Genomic DNA, 12,339 nt, shown 5'->3' with positions numbered 1-12,339 from the left:
TCCAGGCTACCCTCAGGAATGATTAGGTTAACCAGTCAAAAACCTGTGTCCTGTCAGCTGACCCCTTGACACCTAGGAATTATTGTATGTAATGCTGGACAATTTTACTTTTAAACTTGTGGTGTCCAGGGTACCCTCTGGAATGATTACTGTATGTTCACCAGTCAAAAAACTGTGTCCCTCCATTGACCTTTTTGACCCCTAGGAGTCACTGTACATGTATCTAATGCTAGACAATGTTTTTTTGGAACTGGTGGTGTCCAGGGTACCCTCTGGAATGATTACTGTACGTTCACCAGTCAAAAAACTGTGTCCCTCCATTGACCCTTTGACCCCAAGGAGTCACTGTATCTAATGCTGAACTGGTGGTGTCCAGGCTACCCTGAGGAATGGTCAGGTTAACTAGTCAAACACTTGTGTCCTGTCAGTTGACCCCTTGACACCTAGGAATTATTGTATCTAATTCTAGACAATTTTACTTTTCAACTCTTGGTGTCCAGGGTACCCTCGGGAATGATTATTGTAGGTTTACCAGTCAAAAAAACTGTGTCCCGCTATTGACCCTTTGACCCCTAGGAGTCACTGTATCTAATGCTAGACAATTTTACTTTTAAACTGGTGGTGTCCAAGGTACCCTCGGGAATGATCAGGTTCACCAGTCAAAAATCTGTGTCCCCTTCCATTGACCCTTTGACCCCTAGGAGTTACTCTATCGAATGCTAGACGTTTTTACTTTTGAACTGGTGGTGTCCAGGTTACCCTCAGGAATGTTCAGGTTGACCAGTCAAAAACCTGTGTGCCCTTCAATTGACCCTCTTACCCCTACGAGTTACTCTATCTAATACTAGACAATTTTACTTTTGAACTGGTGGTGTCGACGGTATCCCCAGGAATGATTAGGTTCACCAGGAAAAAACCTGTGGCCACTTTATTGACCCTTTGACCCCAAGGAATTACTCTATCTAATGTTAGACAATTTTACCTTTGAACTGGTGGTGTCCAGGCTACCCTCTGGAATGATTAGGTTAACCAGTGAAAAACTTGTGTCCTGTCAGTTTATTGACCCTTTGACCCCAAGGAATTACTCTATCTAATGTTAGACAATTTTACTTTTGAACTGGTGGTGTGCAGGCTACCCTCTGGAATGATTAGGTTAACCAGTCAAAAACTTGTGTCCTGTCAGTTGACCCTTTGACACCTAGGAATTACTGTACTGTATCTAATGCTAGACAATGTTACTTTAAACCTGGTGGTGTCCAGGGTACCCCCAGGAATGATTAGGTTCAACAGGCAAAAGCCTGTCTCCCCTTGATTGAACCTTTGATCCCTAGGAATTATTCTGCCTAATGCTAGACAATTTTACTTTTAAACTTGTGATGTCCAGGGTACCTGCCAGAATGATTAGGTTTACCAGTCAAAAAACTGTGTTCCTCCATTGACCCTTTGATCCCTAGGAGTCACTGTATCTAATGCTAGACAATTTTACTTTTGAACTGGTGGTGTCCAAGGTACCCTCAGGAATGATTAGCTTCACCAGTCAAAAAACTGTGTCCCTCCATTGACCCTTTGACCCCTAGGAGTCACTGTATCTAATGCTAGACAATTTTACTTTGAACTGATGGTGTTCAAGGTACCCTCCAGAATGATTAGGTTCACCAGCCAAAAGCCTGTGGCCACTCTTTTGACCCTTTGACTTCTAGGAGTCACTGTATCTAATGCTAGACAATTTTACGTTTGAACTGATAGTGTCCAATGTACCCTCGGAATGATTAGATTCACCAGTCAAAAAACTCTGTCCCTCTATTGACCCTTTGACCCCTAGGACTTACTCTATCTAATACTAGACATTTTTACTTTTGAACTGGTGGTGTCCAGGGTACTCTGGGGAATAAATAAGTTCACTATTTAAAAACCTGTGTCCCTTCCATTGACCCTTTGACCCCTAGGAGTTACTCCATCGAATACTAGACATTAATACTTTTGAACTGGTGGTGTCTATGTTACCCTTGGGAATGATTAGGTTTACCAGCCAAGAACATGTGTCCCCTTCCATTGACCCTTTGACTCCTAGGAGTTACTCTATCTAATGCTAGACAATTTTACTTTTGAACTAGTGGTGTCCAGGGTACCCCCAGGAATGATTAAGTTCGCCAGGAAAAAACCTGTGGCCATTTCATTGACCCTTTGACCCCTAGGACTTACTCTATCTAATGTTAGACAATTTTACTTTTGAATTGGTGGCATCCAGGGTACCCTTTGGAATGATTAGGTTCACAATTTAAAAACCTGTGTCCTTTCCATTGACCCTTTAACCTTTAGGAGTTACTCTATCGAATGCTAAACATTTTTACTTTTGAACTGGTGGTGTCCAGGTTACCCTCGGGAATGATTAGGTTCACCAGTCAAAAACCTGTGTCCCCTTCCTTTGACCCTTTGTATTGACTCCTAGGAGTTACTCTATCTAATGCTAGACAATTTTACTTTTGAACTGGTGGTGTCCAGGTTACCCTCAGGAATGTTCAGGTTGACCAGTCAAAAACCTGTGTGCCCTTCAATTGACCCTCTTACCCCTACGAGTTACTCTATCTAATACTAGACAATTTTACTTTTGAACTGGTGGTGTCGACGGTATCCCCAGGAATGATTAAGTTCACCAGGGAAAAACCTGTGGCCGCTTTATTGACCCTTTGACCCCAAGGAATTACTCTATCTAATGTTAGACAATTTTACTTTTGAACTGGTGGTGTCCAGGCTACCCTCACGAATGGTCAGGTTAACTAGTCAAACACTTGTGTCCTGTCAGTTGACCCCTTGACACCTAGGAATTATTGTATCTAATTCTAGACAATTTTACTTTTCAACTCTTGGTGTCCAGGGTACCCTCGGAAATGATTACTGTAGGTTTACCAGTCAAAAAAACTGTGTCCCTCTATTGACCCTTTGACCCCTAGGAGTCACTGTATCTAATGCTAGACAATTTTACTTTTAAACTGGTGGTGTCCAAGGTACCCTCAGAAATGATCAGGTTCACCAGTCAAAAATCTGTGTCCCCTTCGATTGACCCTTTGACCCCTAGGAGTTACTCTATCGAATGCTAGACGTTTCTACTTTTGAACTGGTGGTGTCCAGGTTACCCTCAGGAATGTTCAGGTTGACCAGTCAAAAACCTGTGTGCCCTTCAATTGACCCTCTTACCCCTACGAGTTACTCTATCTAATACTGGACAATTTTACTTTTGAACTGGTGGTGTCCAAGGTATCCCCAGGAATGATTAGGTTCACCAGGGAAAAACCTGTGGCCACTTTATTGACCCTTTGACCCCAAGGAATTACTCTATCTAATGTTAGACAATTTTACTTTTGAACTGGTGGTGTCCAGGCTACCCTCTGGAATGATTAGGTTAACCAGTGAAAAACTTGTGTCCTGTCAGTTTATTGACCCTTTGACCCCAAGGAATTACTCTATCTAATGTTAGACAATTTTACTTTTGAACTGGTGGTGTGCAGGCTACCCTCTGGAATGATTAGGTTAACCAGTCAAAAACTTGTGTCCTGTCAGTTTATTGACCCTTTGACCCCAAGGAATTACTCTATCTAATGTTACACAATTTTACTTTTGAATTGGTGGCGTCCTGGGTACCCTTGGGAATGATTAGGTTCACGATTTAAAAACCTGTGTCCCTTCCATTGACCCTTTAACCTTTAGGAGTTACTCTATCGAATGCTAAACATTTTTACTTTTGAACTGGTGGTGTCTAGGTTACCTTCGGGAATGATTAGGTTCACCAGTCAAAAACCTGTGTCCCCTTCCTTTGACCCTTTGTATTGACTCCTAGGAGTTACTCTATCTAATGCTAGACAATTTTACTTTTGAACTGGTGGTGTCCAGGGTACCCTCTGGAATGATTAGGTTGACCAGTCAAAAACCTGTGTCTCCTCCATTGACCCTGTAAACCCTAGGAGTTACTCTAGCTAATGCTAGACAATTTTCTTTTGAACTGGTGGTGTCCAGGGTGCCCTCAGGAATGATAAGGTTCACCAGTCAAAAACCTGTGTGCCCTTCAATCGACCCCTTGACCCCTAGGAGTTACTCTACATGTATCTAATGTTAGACAATTTTACTTTTGAACTGGTGGTGTCAAGGGTATCCCCAAGAATGATAAGGTTCACCAAGCAAAAACCTGTGGCCACTTCATTGACCCTTTGACCTCTAGTAATTACTCTATCTAATGTTAGGCAATTTTATTTTTGAACTGGTGGTGTCCAGGCTACCCTCAGGAATGATTAGGTTAACCAGTCAAAAACTTGTGTCCTGTCAGCTGACCCCTTGACACCAAGGAATTATTGTATCTAATGCTGGACAATTTTACTTTTAAACTTGTGGTGTCCGGGTACACTCAGGAATGATTAGGGTTATCAGTTGAAAAACTATGCACCCGCATTCTGCCTTTGACCCCTGGTGTAATGCTAGACAATTTTACTCTTGAACTGGGGGTCTGCCTTACATCGTTAGAAATGATTAGGTTCCCTAGTCGAAAAACTTTTTCCTTTCCATTGACCCTGGAAGTTACTCTAGCTAATGCTAGACAATTTTACTTTTGAACTGGGGGTTTTCCGGGCACCGTGAGGAATAATTTAGTTGACCAAAACAAACTGTGTCCCCTCCATTGACTTTTTGACCCCTGGGAGTTACTCTGTGTGATGCTAGACAGTTTTGCTTTTGAACTAGGGGTGTCCTGGGTACCCTCAGGAATGATTAGGTTTGTCAGTCAAAAAACGTTTTTTTTCTATTGACCCTTTGACCCCTGGGAGTTACTTTGTGTAATTCTAGACAATTTTTCTTTTAAAGTGGGGGTGACTCCCAGGTTCCCTGAGGAATGATTAGGTTCAACAGTCAAAACGCTGTGTCCTCTTCATTGACCCTTTCACCCCTGGGAGTTACTCTTTGTAATGCTAGACAATTATTAGGTTCACCAGTCAAAAACCTGTGGCCCCTCTATTGACCCCCTTTGATTCCTAGAAATTAATCTATGTAATGTCAGACAAGTTTGGTCTTTGAACGGGTGGTGTCCAGGGTACCCTCATGAATGATTTGGGTCACCAGTTAAGAACCTGTGTCTCTTCCATTGACCCTTTGACCCCAAGGAGTTACTCTATCTAATGCTAGACAATTTTACTTTTGAACTGGTGGTGTCCGGGGTAGTCTTGGGAATGATTACGCTCACCACTGAAAAACCTGTGTCCCCTCCATTGACCCTTTGACCCCTAGGAATTACTCTATCCAATGCTAGATGATTTTACTTTTGAACTGGTGGTGTCCAGAGTACCGTCGGGAATGATTAGGTTCACCAGTCAAAAAACTGTGTCCCCTCCACTAAGCCTTTGACCCTTAGGAATTACTCCATCTAATACTAGACAATTTTACGTTTAACTGGTGGTCTTTCAGGGTACCCTCGGAAATGATTACTTTCACCATTTAAAAAATTGTGTTCTCTCCCTTAACCCTTTGACCCCTAGGAGTTACTCTATCTAAGGGTAGACAATTTTACTTTTCAACTGGTAGTGTCCAAGGTACCCTCCGGAATGATTACGTTTACCAGTCAAAAACCTGTGGCCACTCTTTTGACCCTTTGACCCCTACGAATGACTCTATCTAATGTTAGACAATTTACTTTTGAACTGGAGTTGTCCTGGGTACCCTCGGGAATGATTAGGTTCACCAGTCAAAAAACTGTCCCCCGGGTGGTGTCCAGGGTATTCTTGCGAATGATTAGGATCACGAGTTAAGAACCTGTGTCCCTTCTATTGACCTTTTGACCCCTAGGAGTTACTCTATCTAATGTTAGACAATTTTACTTTTGAACTGGTGGTGTTCAGGTACCCTTGGCAATGATTACGTTCAGCAGTCAAACACCTGTGGCCTCTCCATTGACACTTTGACCCCTAGAAATTACTCTATCTAATGTTAAACAATTTACTTTTGAACTGGTGGTGTCCTGGGTACCCTCGGGAATTATTAGGTTCACCAGTCAAAAAACTGTCCCCCTTCCATTAACCCTTTGATCTCTAGGAATTACCTAATCAAATGCTAGACAATTTTACTTTTGAACTGGTGGTGTTCAGGTACCCTCGGCAATGATTACGTTCACCAGTCAAAAACCTGCGGCTCCTCCATTGACCCCTTGACCCCTAGGAATTACTCTATCTAATGTTAAACAATTTACTTTTGAACTGGTGGTGTCCTGGGTACCCTCGGGAATGATTAGGTTCACCAGTCAAGAAACTGTGTCCGTTTTATTGACCCTTTGACCCCTAGGAATTACTCTATGTAATGTCAGACAAGTTTGGTTTTGAACGGGTGGTGTCCAGGGTACCCTCGGGAATGATTAGGGACATGAGTTAAGAACCTGTGTCCCTTCCATTGACCCTTTGACCCCTAGGAGTTACTCTATCGAATGCTAGACATTTTTACTTTTGAACTGGTGGTGTCCAGGGTACCCTCAGGAATAATTAGGTTCACCAGTGAAAAAACTGTGTCCCTTCCATTGACCCTTTGACCCCTAAGAGTTACTCTATCTAATGCTAGACAATTTTACTTTAGAACTGGTGGTGTCCAGTGTACCCTTGGGAATGATTAAGCTCACCAGTCAAAAACCTGTGTCCCCTCCATTGACCCTTTGACCCCTAGGAATTACTCTATCCAATGCTAGATAATTTTTCTTTTGAACTGGTGGTGTCCAGAGTACCCACGGTAAAGATTAGGTTCACCAGTCAAAAAGCTGTGTCCCCTGCATTAACCCTTTGATCCCTAGGAATTACCTAATCAAATGCTAGACAATTTCACTCAAAATTGAACTGGTGCTGTCCAGGTACCCTCGGGAATGATTAGGTTAACCAGTGAAAAAACTGTGTCCCCTCCATTGACCCTTTGACCCCTAGGAGTTACTCCATTTAATGCTAGACAATTTTACTTTTGAGCTGGTGGTGTCCAAGGTACCCTCGGGAATGATTAGGTTCCCCAGTCAAAAACCTGTGGCCCCTCTATTGACCCTTTGACCCTAGGAATTTCTCTATCTAATGTTAGACAATTTACTTTCTAACTGGTTGTGTCCAGAGTACCCTCTGGAATGATTAGGTTCACCAGTTAAAAACCTTTGCCTTAGCAGTTACTCTGTGTAATGCTAGACAATTTTACCTCTGAACTGGGGGTGTCCCAGGTACTCAGGAATGGTTAGGTTTATCAGCGAAAAACCTGTGTTCCTTCCATTTACCCTTTGATCCCTGTCTAATGCTACACAGTTTTACTTTTGAACTGGGGGGTGTCCCAAGTATCCTCAAAAACAATAATTATTAGGCTTGCCAGTCAAAAAAACTAACCTTTTCATTGACTCTTTGCCCCTGGCAGTTATTCTTTTTAATGCTAGACAACTTTACCTTTGAACTGGGGGTGTCCTGGGTACACTCAGGAATGATTAGGTTTATCAGTGGAAAACTATGTACTTTGACCCCTGGGAGTTACTCTCTCTAACTCCAGTTGATTTTATTTTTGAACTGGGGCATCCTGCGTACCTTGGGGAATGATTAGGTTCACCAGTCTGAGAAACATGTTTCGTCCATTGACTCTTTGACCCCTGGGAGTTACACTGTCTAAGTCCAGACAACTTTACTTTTGAACTTGGGGTATCCTGGGGAGCCTGAAGAATGATTGGGTTTAGCAGTGCAAAAATATGTTTCCTCCATTGACCCTTTGATCCCTGGGAGTTAATCTGCCTAACTCCAGACGATTTTATTTTTGAATTGAGACATCCTGGGTACCCTGAGGAATGATAAGGTTCACTAGTCGAACAAATATGTTTCGTCCATTGACCCTTTGACCCCTGGGAGTTACTCTATTTAATGCCAGACAATTTTGCTTTTAAACTGGGGACTTCCAATAAAGCCTGAGGAATAATAATTGGGTTTAGCAGGCCAAACATTATTAGCCCTTCACTGACCCTTTGGCCCCTAGGAAATATTCTGTCTGATGCCAGACTATGTTTCTTTTGAACTGGGAGTGTTGGGTGCCTGAGGAATGATTTGGTTCACCGGTTATCAAACTGTCTCCTCTGTTGACCCTTTGACCCCTGGGAGTTACTCTGTCTAACGCCAGACAATTTTACTTTTTAACTGGGGGTGTCCCGAGGAGCGTAAAGAATAATTGGGTTAACCAGTGAATAGACCGTGTCCTGTCCCTTCACACTTTGACCGCTGGGAGTTATTGTGCCTAGCGCCAGACAATTTTACTTTTTAACTGGTGGCGTCCTGGGGAGCCTGAGGAATGCTTGTATCAGTCAAAAAGAATTTTCCCTCCATTGACCTTTTGACCTTTGATAGTTACTCTGTCAAACACCAGATGATTTTACTTTTGAACTTGGGGCATCCCAGGAAGCCTGAGGAATGATTGACTTCACCAGTTGAGAACTATGTTCACTCCATTGACCATTTGACCCCTAGGGGTTGCTTTGTCCTGTTGAGCCTAAGGAACAATTGGGTTTACCAGTGAATAAACCGTGTCTCCTCCATTTTACCTTTTGATCCCTGGCAGATACTCTGTCTAATGCCAGACGATTTTACTCTTCGACTGGGGAGTCTTGGGGCACCTGCACTCATTCATGAAAGATAATATTAATACTCAAAGATAAATTTTGTATGCCCACACGACCATGTTATATCCTCTATATTTAAAGGGTTAAACAAATGTTTGACTCTGTTAAATAATTTTAATTGTTCTCTGCAGGATTGGAAGTTTACTTGTCGCCAGTCGAAGGACAATCTTACAAGAATAATGATTAGCGTACTTGTTTTTCAGTGCGGACCAAAAACAAAGAAACTAAGGAAGGAGAAATGTTAGCTTTAAGTGCTACTATGACCAAAAAGTCAATTCTTCCTTTTCTTTGGATTTCAAAACAATGTTAAACACCAAGTTTTAAGCCTTGAGTCAAAAAAGACTCCTGTTTATTTTAACTGGAAGTTTCCTATATAATGGTTAGCCATTGAAAACTTTAAAATATTGAGAAAGCTGGATCGAGGAGAAAATGACGTCAGACTCACTCGTTTAAGAATTCAATGCGTGTCTACGCAGTTGAATTAGTATGGAGTACGGTGAAATTTTAAGCTAGGGAGTAAATGACGTCACTGTCCCTAGATCCAATTCTATGAGGCCAAATCAGTCAGTTTTGAACGTGAGTAATGGCAGACCGTGAAATCTGAAAACTTACACCCAAAGTAAACAGCCTTTGGATAAAAATCAAAGCTCAAAATTTTGCAATTCGGGTGTTAAGCAAACACACTTTCAAAATCTGAAGGAAAAAAGCAAGTAATCTTTTATCATAGTTTACCGTATCAAGTAGCATTTTTACAACTTCCGTACTCGTTTCACCTTGAGTTTCACCAACCAGATGTAGGGGGTTACAAAGCAGAATAAGGCTCTGTTTGGTGCCCTTTCTATAAGGCTGGACCACAACACCACAAGTTTTGTGCCCTCTTGCCCCCTTCTGTGTCGGGGGTGGAAGCTGAATAATAAGTAATGCATAATTGGGTCTGAAAACGCCGGAATAATGAATAGCGCAGTTATATGCCAGTGGAATAATGAATAACAACAATGAATAATGAGTAACCTACAAAAATTTAAAAGGAATAATGAATAATTCGAACAAAACACACAAAGAATAACGAATAATCGACGTCCAATTATTCAGCTTCTACCCCCGATTCTGTGTTACTCCTTGCAAATATTGTGTGGGTCCTTTGATGTCTCACAGTGTGGAATTTAAGATAGGGCCTATAGCTTATTGTCCTTATGAGTCCTTATTAGAGAAGACTTGATAGGATAACTATCAGCAGATTTGATTACAAAGGCAGTACCTTCTCCTGAGCCGTTTAAAGACCCTGACTGGTGGTCTGACCATCTTTTATCCTGCGCCCTCCTGCACAGATCCTGAGTGTTGGTCTGGCTCGGGCTTGAATTTGCAATAAACTGAACCAATTAGTCTGCAGTGGTATGCTTGGTCTCGTTAACGATTTGATGAGGCATCATTTGCATGAACGAATATACGAAGTTTAAAGTGCAAACTTTGAATGCAATGTTCGAAGTTACTAAATCATAGCTTGTGCGGAAACTGTGATAATTCTCTGAATTACCTTAGTTTCCCTTACCTAAGATATTAATCATTTTCACCTTTTGCAAACATTTGTTTCCATTTTATATCAAAGTATATCTTTTCGTATGTGAGATATTTAAATCACAATCGAGTCTTCCGCCCGTTTATACTTCGAAGACTTTTTTTCCTTTTTCCCTGCACTCCTTATTCCAGTAATTTTTTCCTATAAAACGAACGAAACCTATAAAGTTATTATCAATAACGTCTATTTTATTTATACTAGCTTGCTGTACACTATTATTGTTCCTACCCTATTGTTAATTTTGAATATGATGTGAAGAGATCGAAGCATTCAACATTGCATTGTTTATTTTTCATGCCTTTGTGCAAGATATGAAATTGTTATTTTCGGGAAAGCAGGGAATCCACTTGATGACCACTCACCTTCACCAATTCCCAATGAAATTTTGCTTGCAAGTGGTTGGCAAAGAACCCTCTTCATTTGTTTCCGGTTGACTGGGCGGGCTCGGAGCAAGCAAGGCTTTTGCTAATTTTTCGCTTTCCTTTGTTAAAGTCAACAAAATAATCCTTGTAACTTTATGTTAACTAGCGAGAGAAATGTTCAAAATGGACTAAAAGTGATGGAAAAAATGAAATGATGACCGCTCTATTACGAAATGCGCATTATCATTTTCACCCAGGCAACCATGCGGAAGTGTTTGGACCAGAAATTTTCCCTTCGGATATATATGAGGTCTCGGGAATCGGGTCAGATTTAGGAACAAAGCTGAGTTTTTTAATCGAATGAAAAGCGCCCCTGGTTTAATTAATAGCGCTGAAAACGTTAGTAAACCAATTCAGCCATTTTCACAATATACCACAAGAAACTAGATCCCAAGAGGAGAATCTTTGTTGACATCATGGTATCCTTTTTTTATTATTTTATACCATACGGGTTTGCGCACACAAGGTATCATTTTATTTACAAATTCACTCCAAAAGGTAAAAGAACTTGCTAAACCCGGTTCAATAAACAATTTTAAGCCTTAAGTTTTCATAGCGAGCCGGTTATTAGCCAAAAAAACCTAATAAATTCTTGAGTGGCAAAAGCGTTAATGATTTCATACATTTTTTGTAAAAACTCGAATTTTCTAAGCATCATTGTTCAGAGATTATCTGGTACATCGCGTTCAACTTATGAGAGATACCTCATTATGTATTCAGGTACTTTATTCTTAGCTAAGGAATGAGAAAATCATACCCTTACTGTACCCTCGTGCCTTGGGAATTAGTCCTCCTCATTCCACACTATTTGTTTGCACTGGTCCCCACAATGTCAATATTAGAGAGTTTTACATTCAAGGAGGAGAACGAGTACGAGATTTGACTGCCCATTTTTAGCGAAAATACTTGGAAGATTTATAACCCGGACGATTAATCTTACGCTTTCTTAGCAGTGTAGGTTGCTCAGTTATTCTTATTACTGGTAGCTGAGCCTTTTTGCTGATGGAAAAATGCCAAAACTGCCACCGTGTTGTTGACTTGTTTTGACACGACGACATTCTTGCAAAACGTCGTACTGTACTGCAATGACGCTGCTATCACGTTTTTCCCGCCAAAATGAGGCTGGTTAGCGCGCGCTCACTGTTTTTCTATGAGAAGATCTCGTACTCGTAGTCGTTCTTGTCCCAGAATCTAAAGCCCAAATACCGCGTCAAAGTGTTGGTTTACAGAAAAGAAAAAGCGAGCACTGGGAAGTTTATTACTGGTTCCGAAAAGTTGATGAAGTGTTAAAAGGTAAGACTAGTCTTCCTTGCATGTCGTCACATTCTCTCTTTACTTTTTCACTGATTTGACAAAAGGTCAACTTCAAAGGTCCCCACAATGCTGAGTTCGCTGTGTACAGTTGTGTGTGTGTTTTTTATTATTATTATTACTTATGTTGTTGAACTTTATAATGTTGGCGGTGATTCTCAAATAAATGCGAAAAACCGTAATTTATGACTAGCATCTTTTTCCAGCCGAAATTGCAAAAGGTTGAAAATCAAAGGTGTTCTTCAGTCATTTTTCACTTTGCTAGCTAGCAATAAGCTTAATATCGTCACTGTGGTTAAAAAAAGAGAGATATCGGGCCTAACGTCAGTTTTGCCGGTAAGTCCCCACAACGTGTAATCAAAGTGTAATCACCTGGTTCGCTATTT

At 41.2% G+C, this 12,339-nt stretch overlaps 1 long non-coding RNA gene across 2 annotated transcripts in view; it reads left to right on the top strand.

Moving 5' to 3' along the window:
* Positions 1–10,897, top strand: part of LOC138000804 (uncharacterized) — a 28,447-nt gene extending 17,550 nt beyond the window's left edge. Inside the window, exon 7 of one of the 2 annotated variants that reach the window (XR_011123201.1) lies at positions 8,776–10,897. This is a non-coding gene — a long non-coding RNA (uncharacterized lncRNA). The remainder of the gene's footprint in view (positions 1–8,775) is intronic. The other variant, XR_011123202.1, reaches the window with a different exon arrangement.
* Positions 10,898–12,339: the final 1,442 nt, after the last annotated feature.

This window comes from Montipora foliosa, chromosome 1 (assembly GCF_036669935.1).
Source record: "Montipora foliosa isolate CH-2021 chromosome 1, ASM3666993v2, whole genome shotgun sequence".
Taxonomy (NCBI): Eukaryota; Metazoa; Cnidaria; class Anthozoa; order Scleractinia; family Acroporidae; genus Montipora; species Montipora foliosa.
The sequence above is the reverse complement of the archived record's forward strand: the minus strand, read 5'-3'. Positions and strand labels throughout refer to the sequence as shown.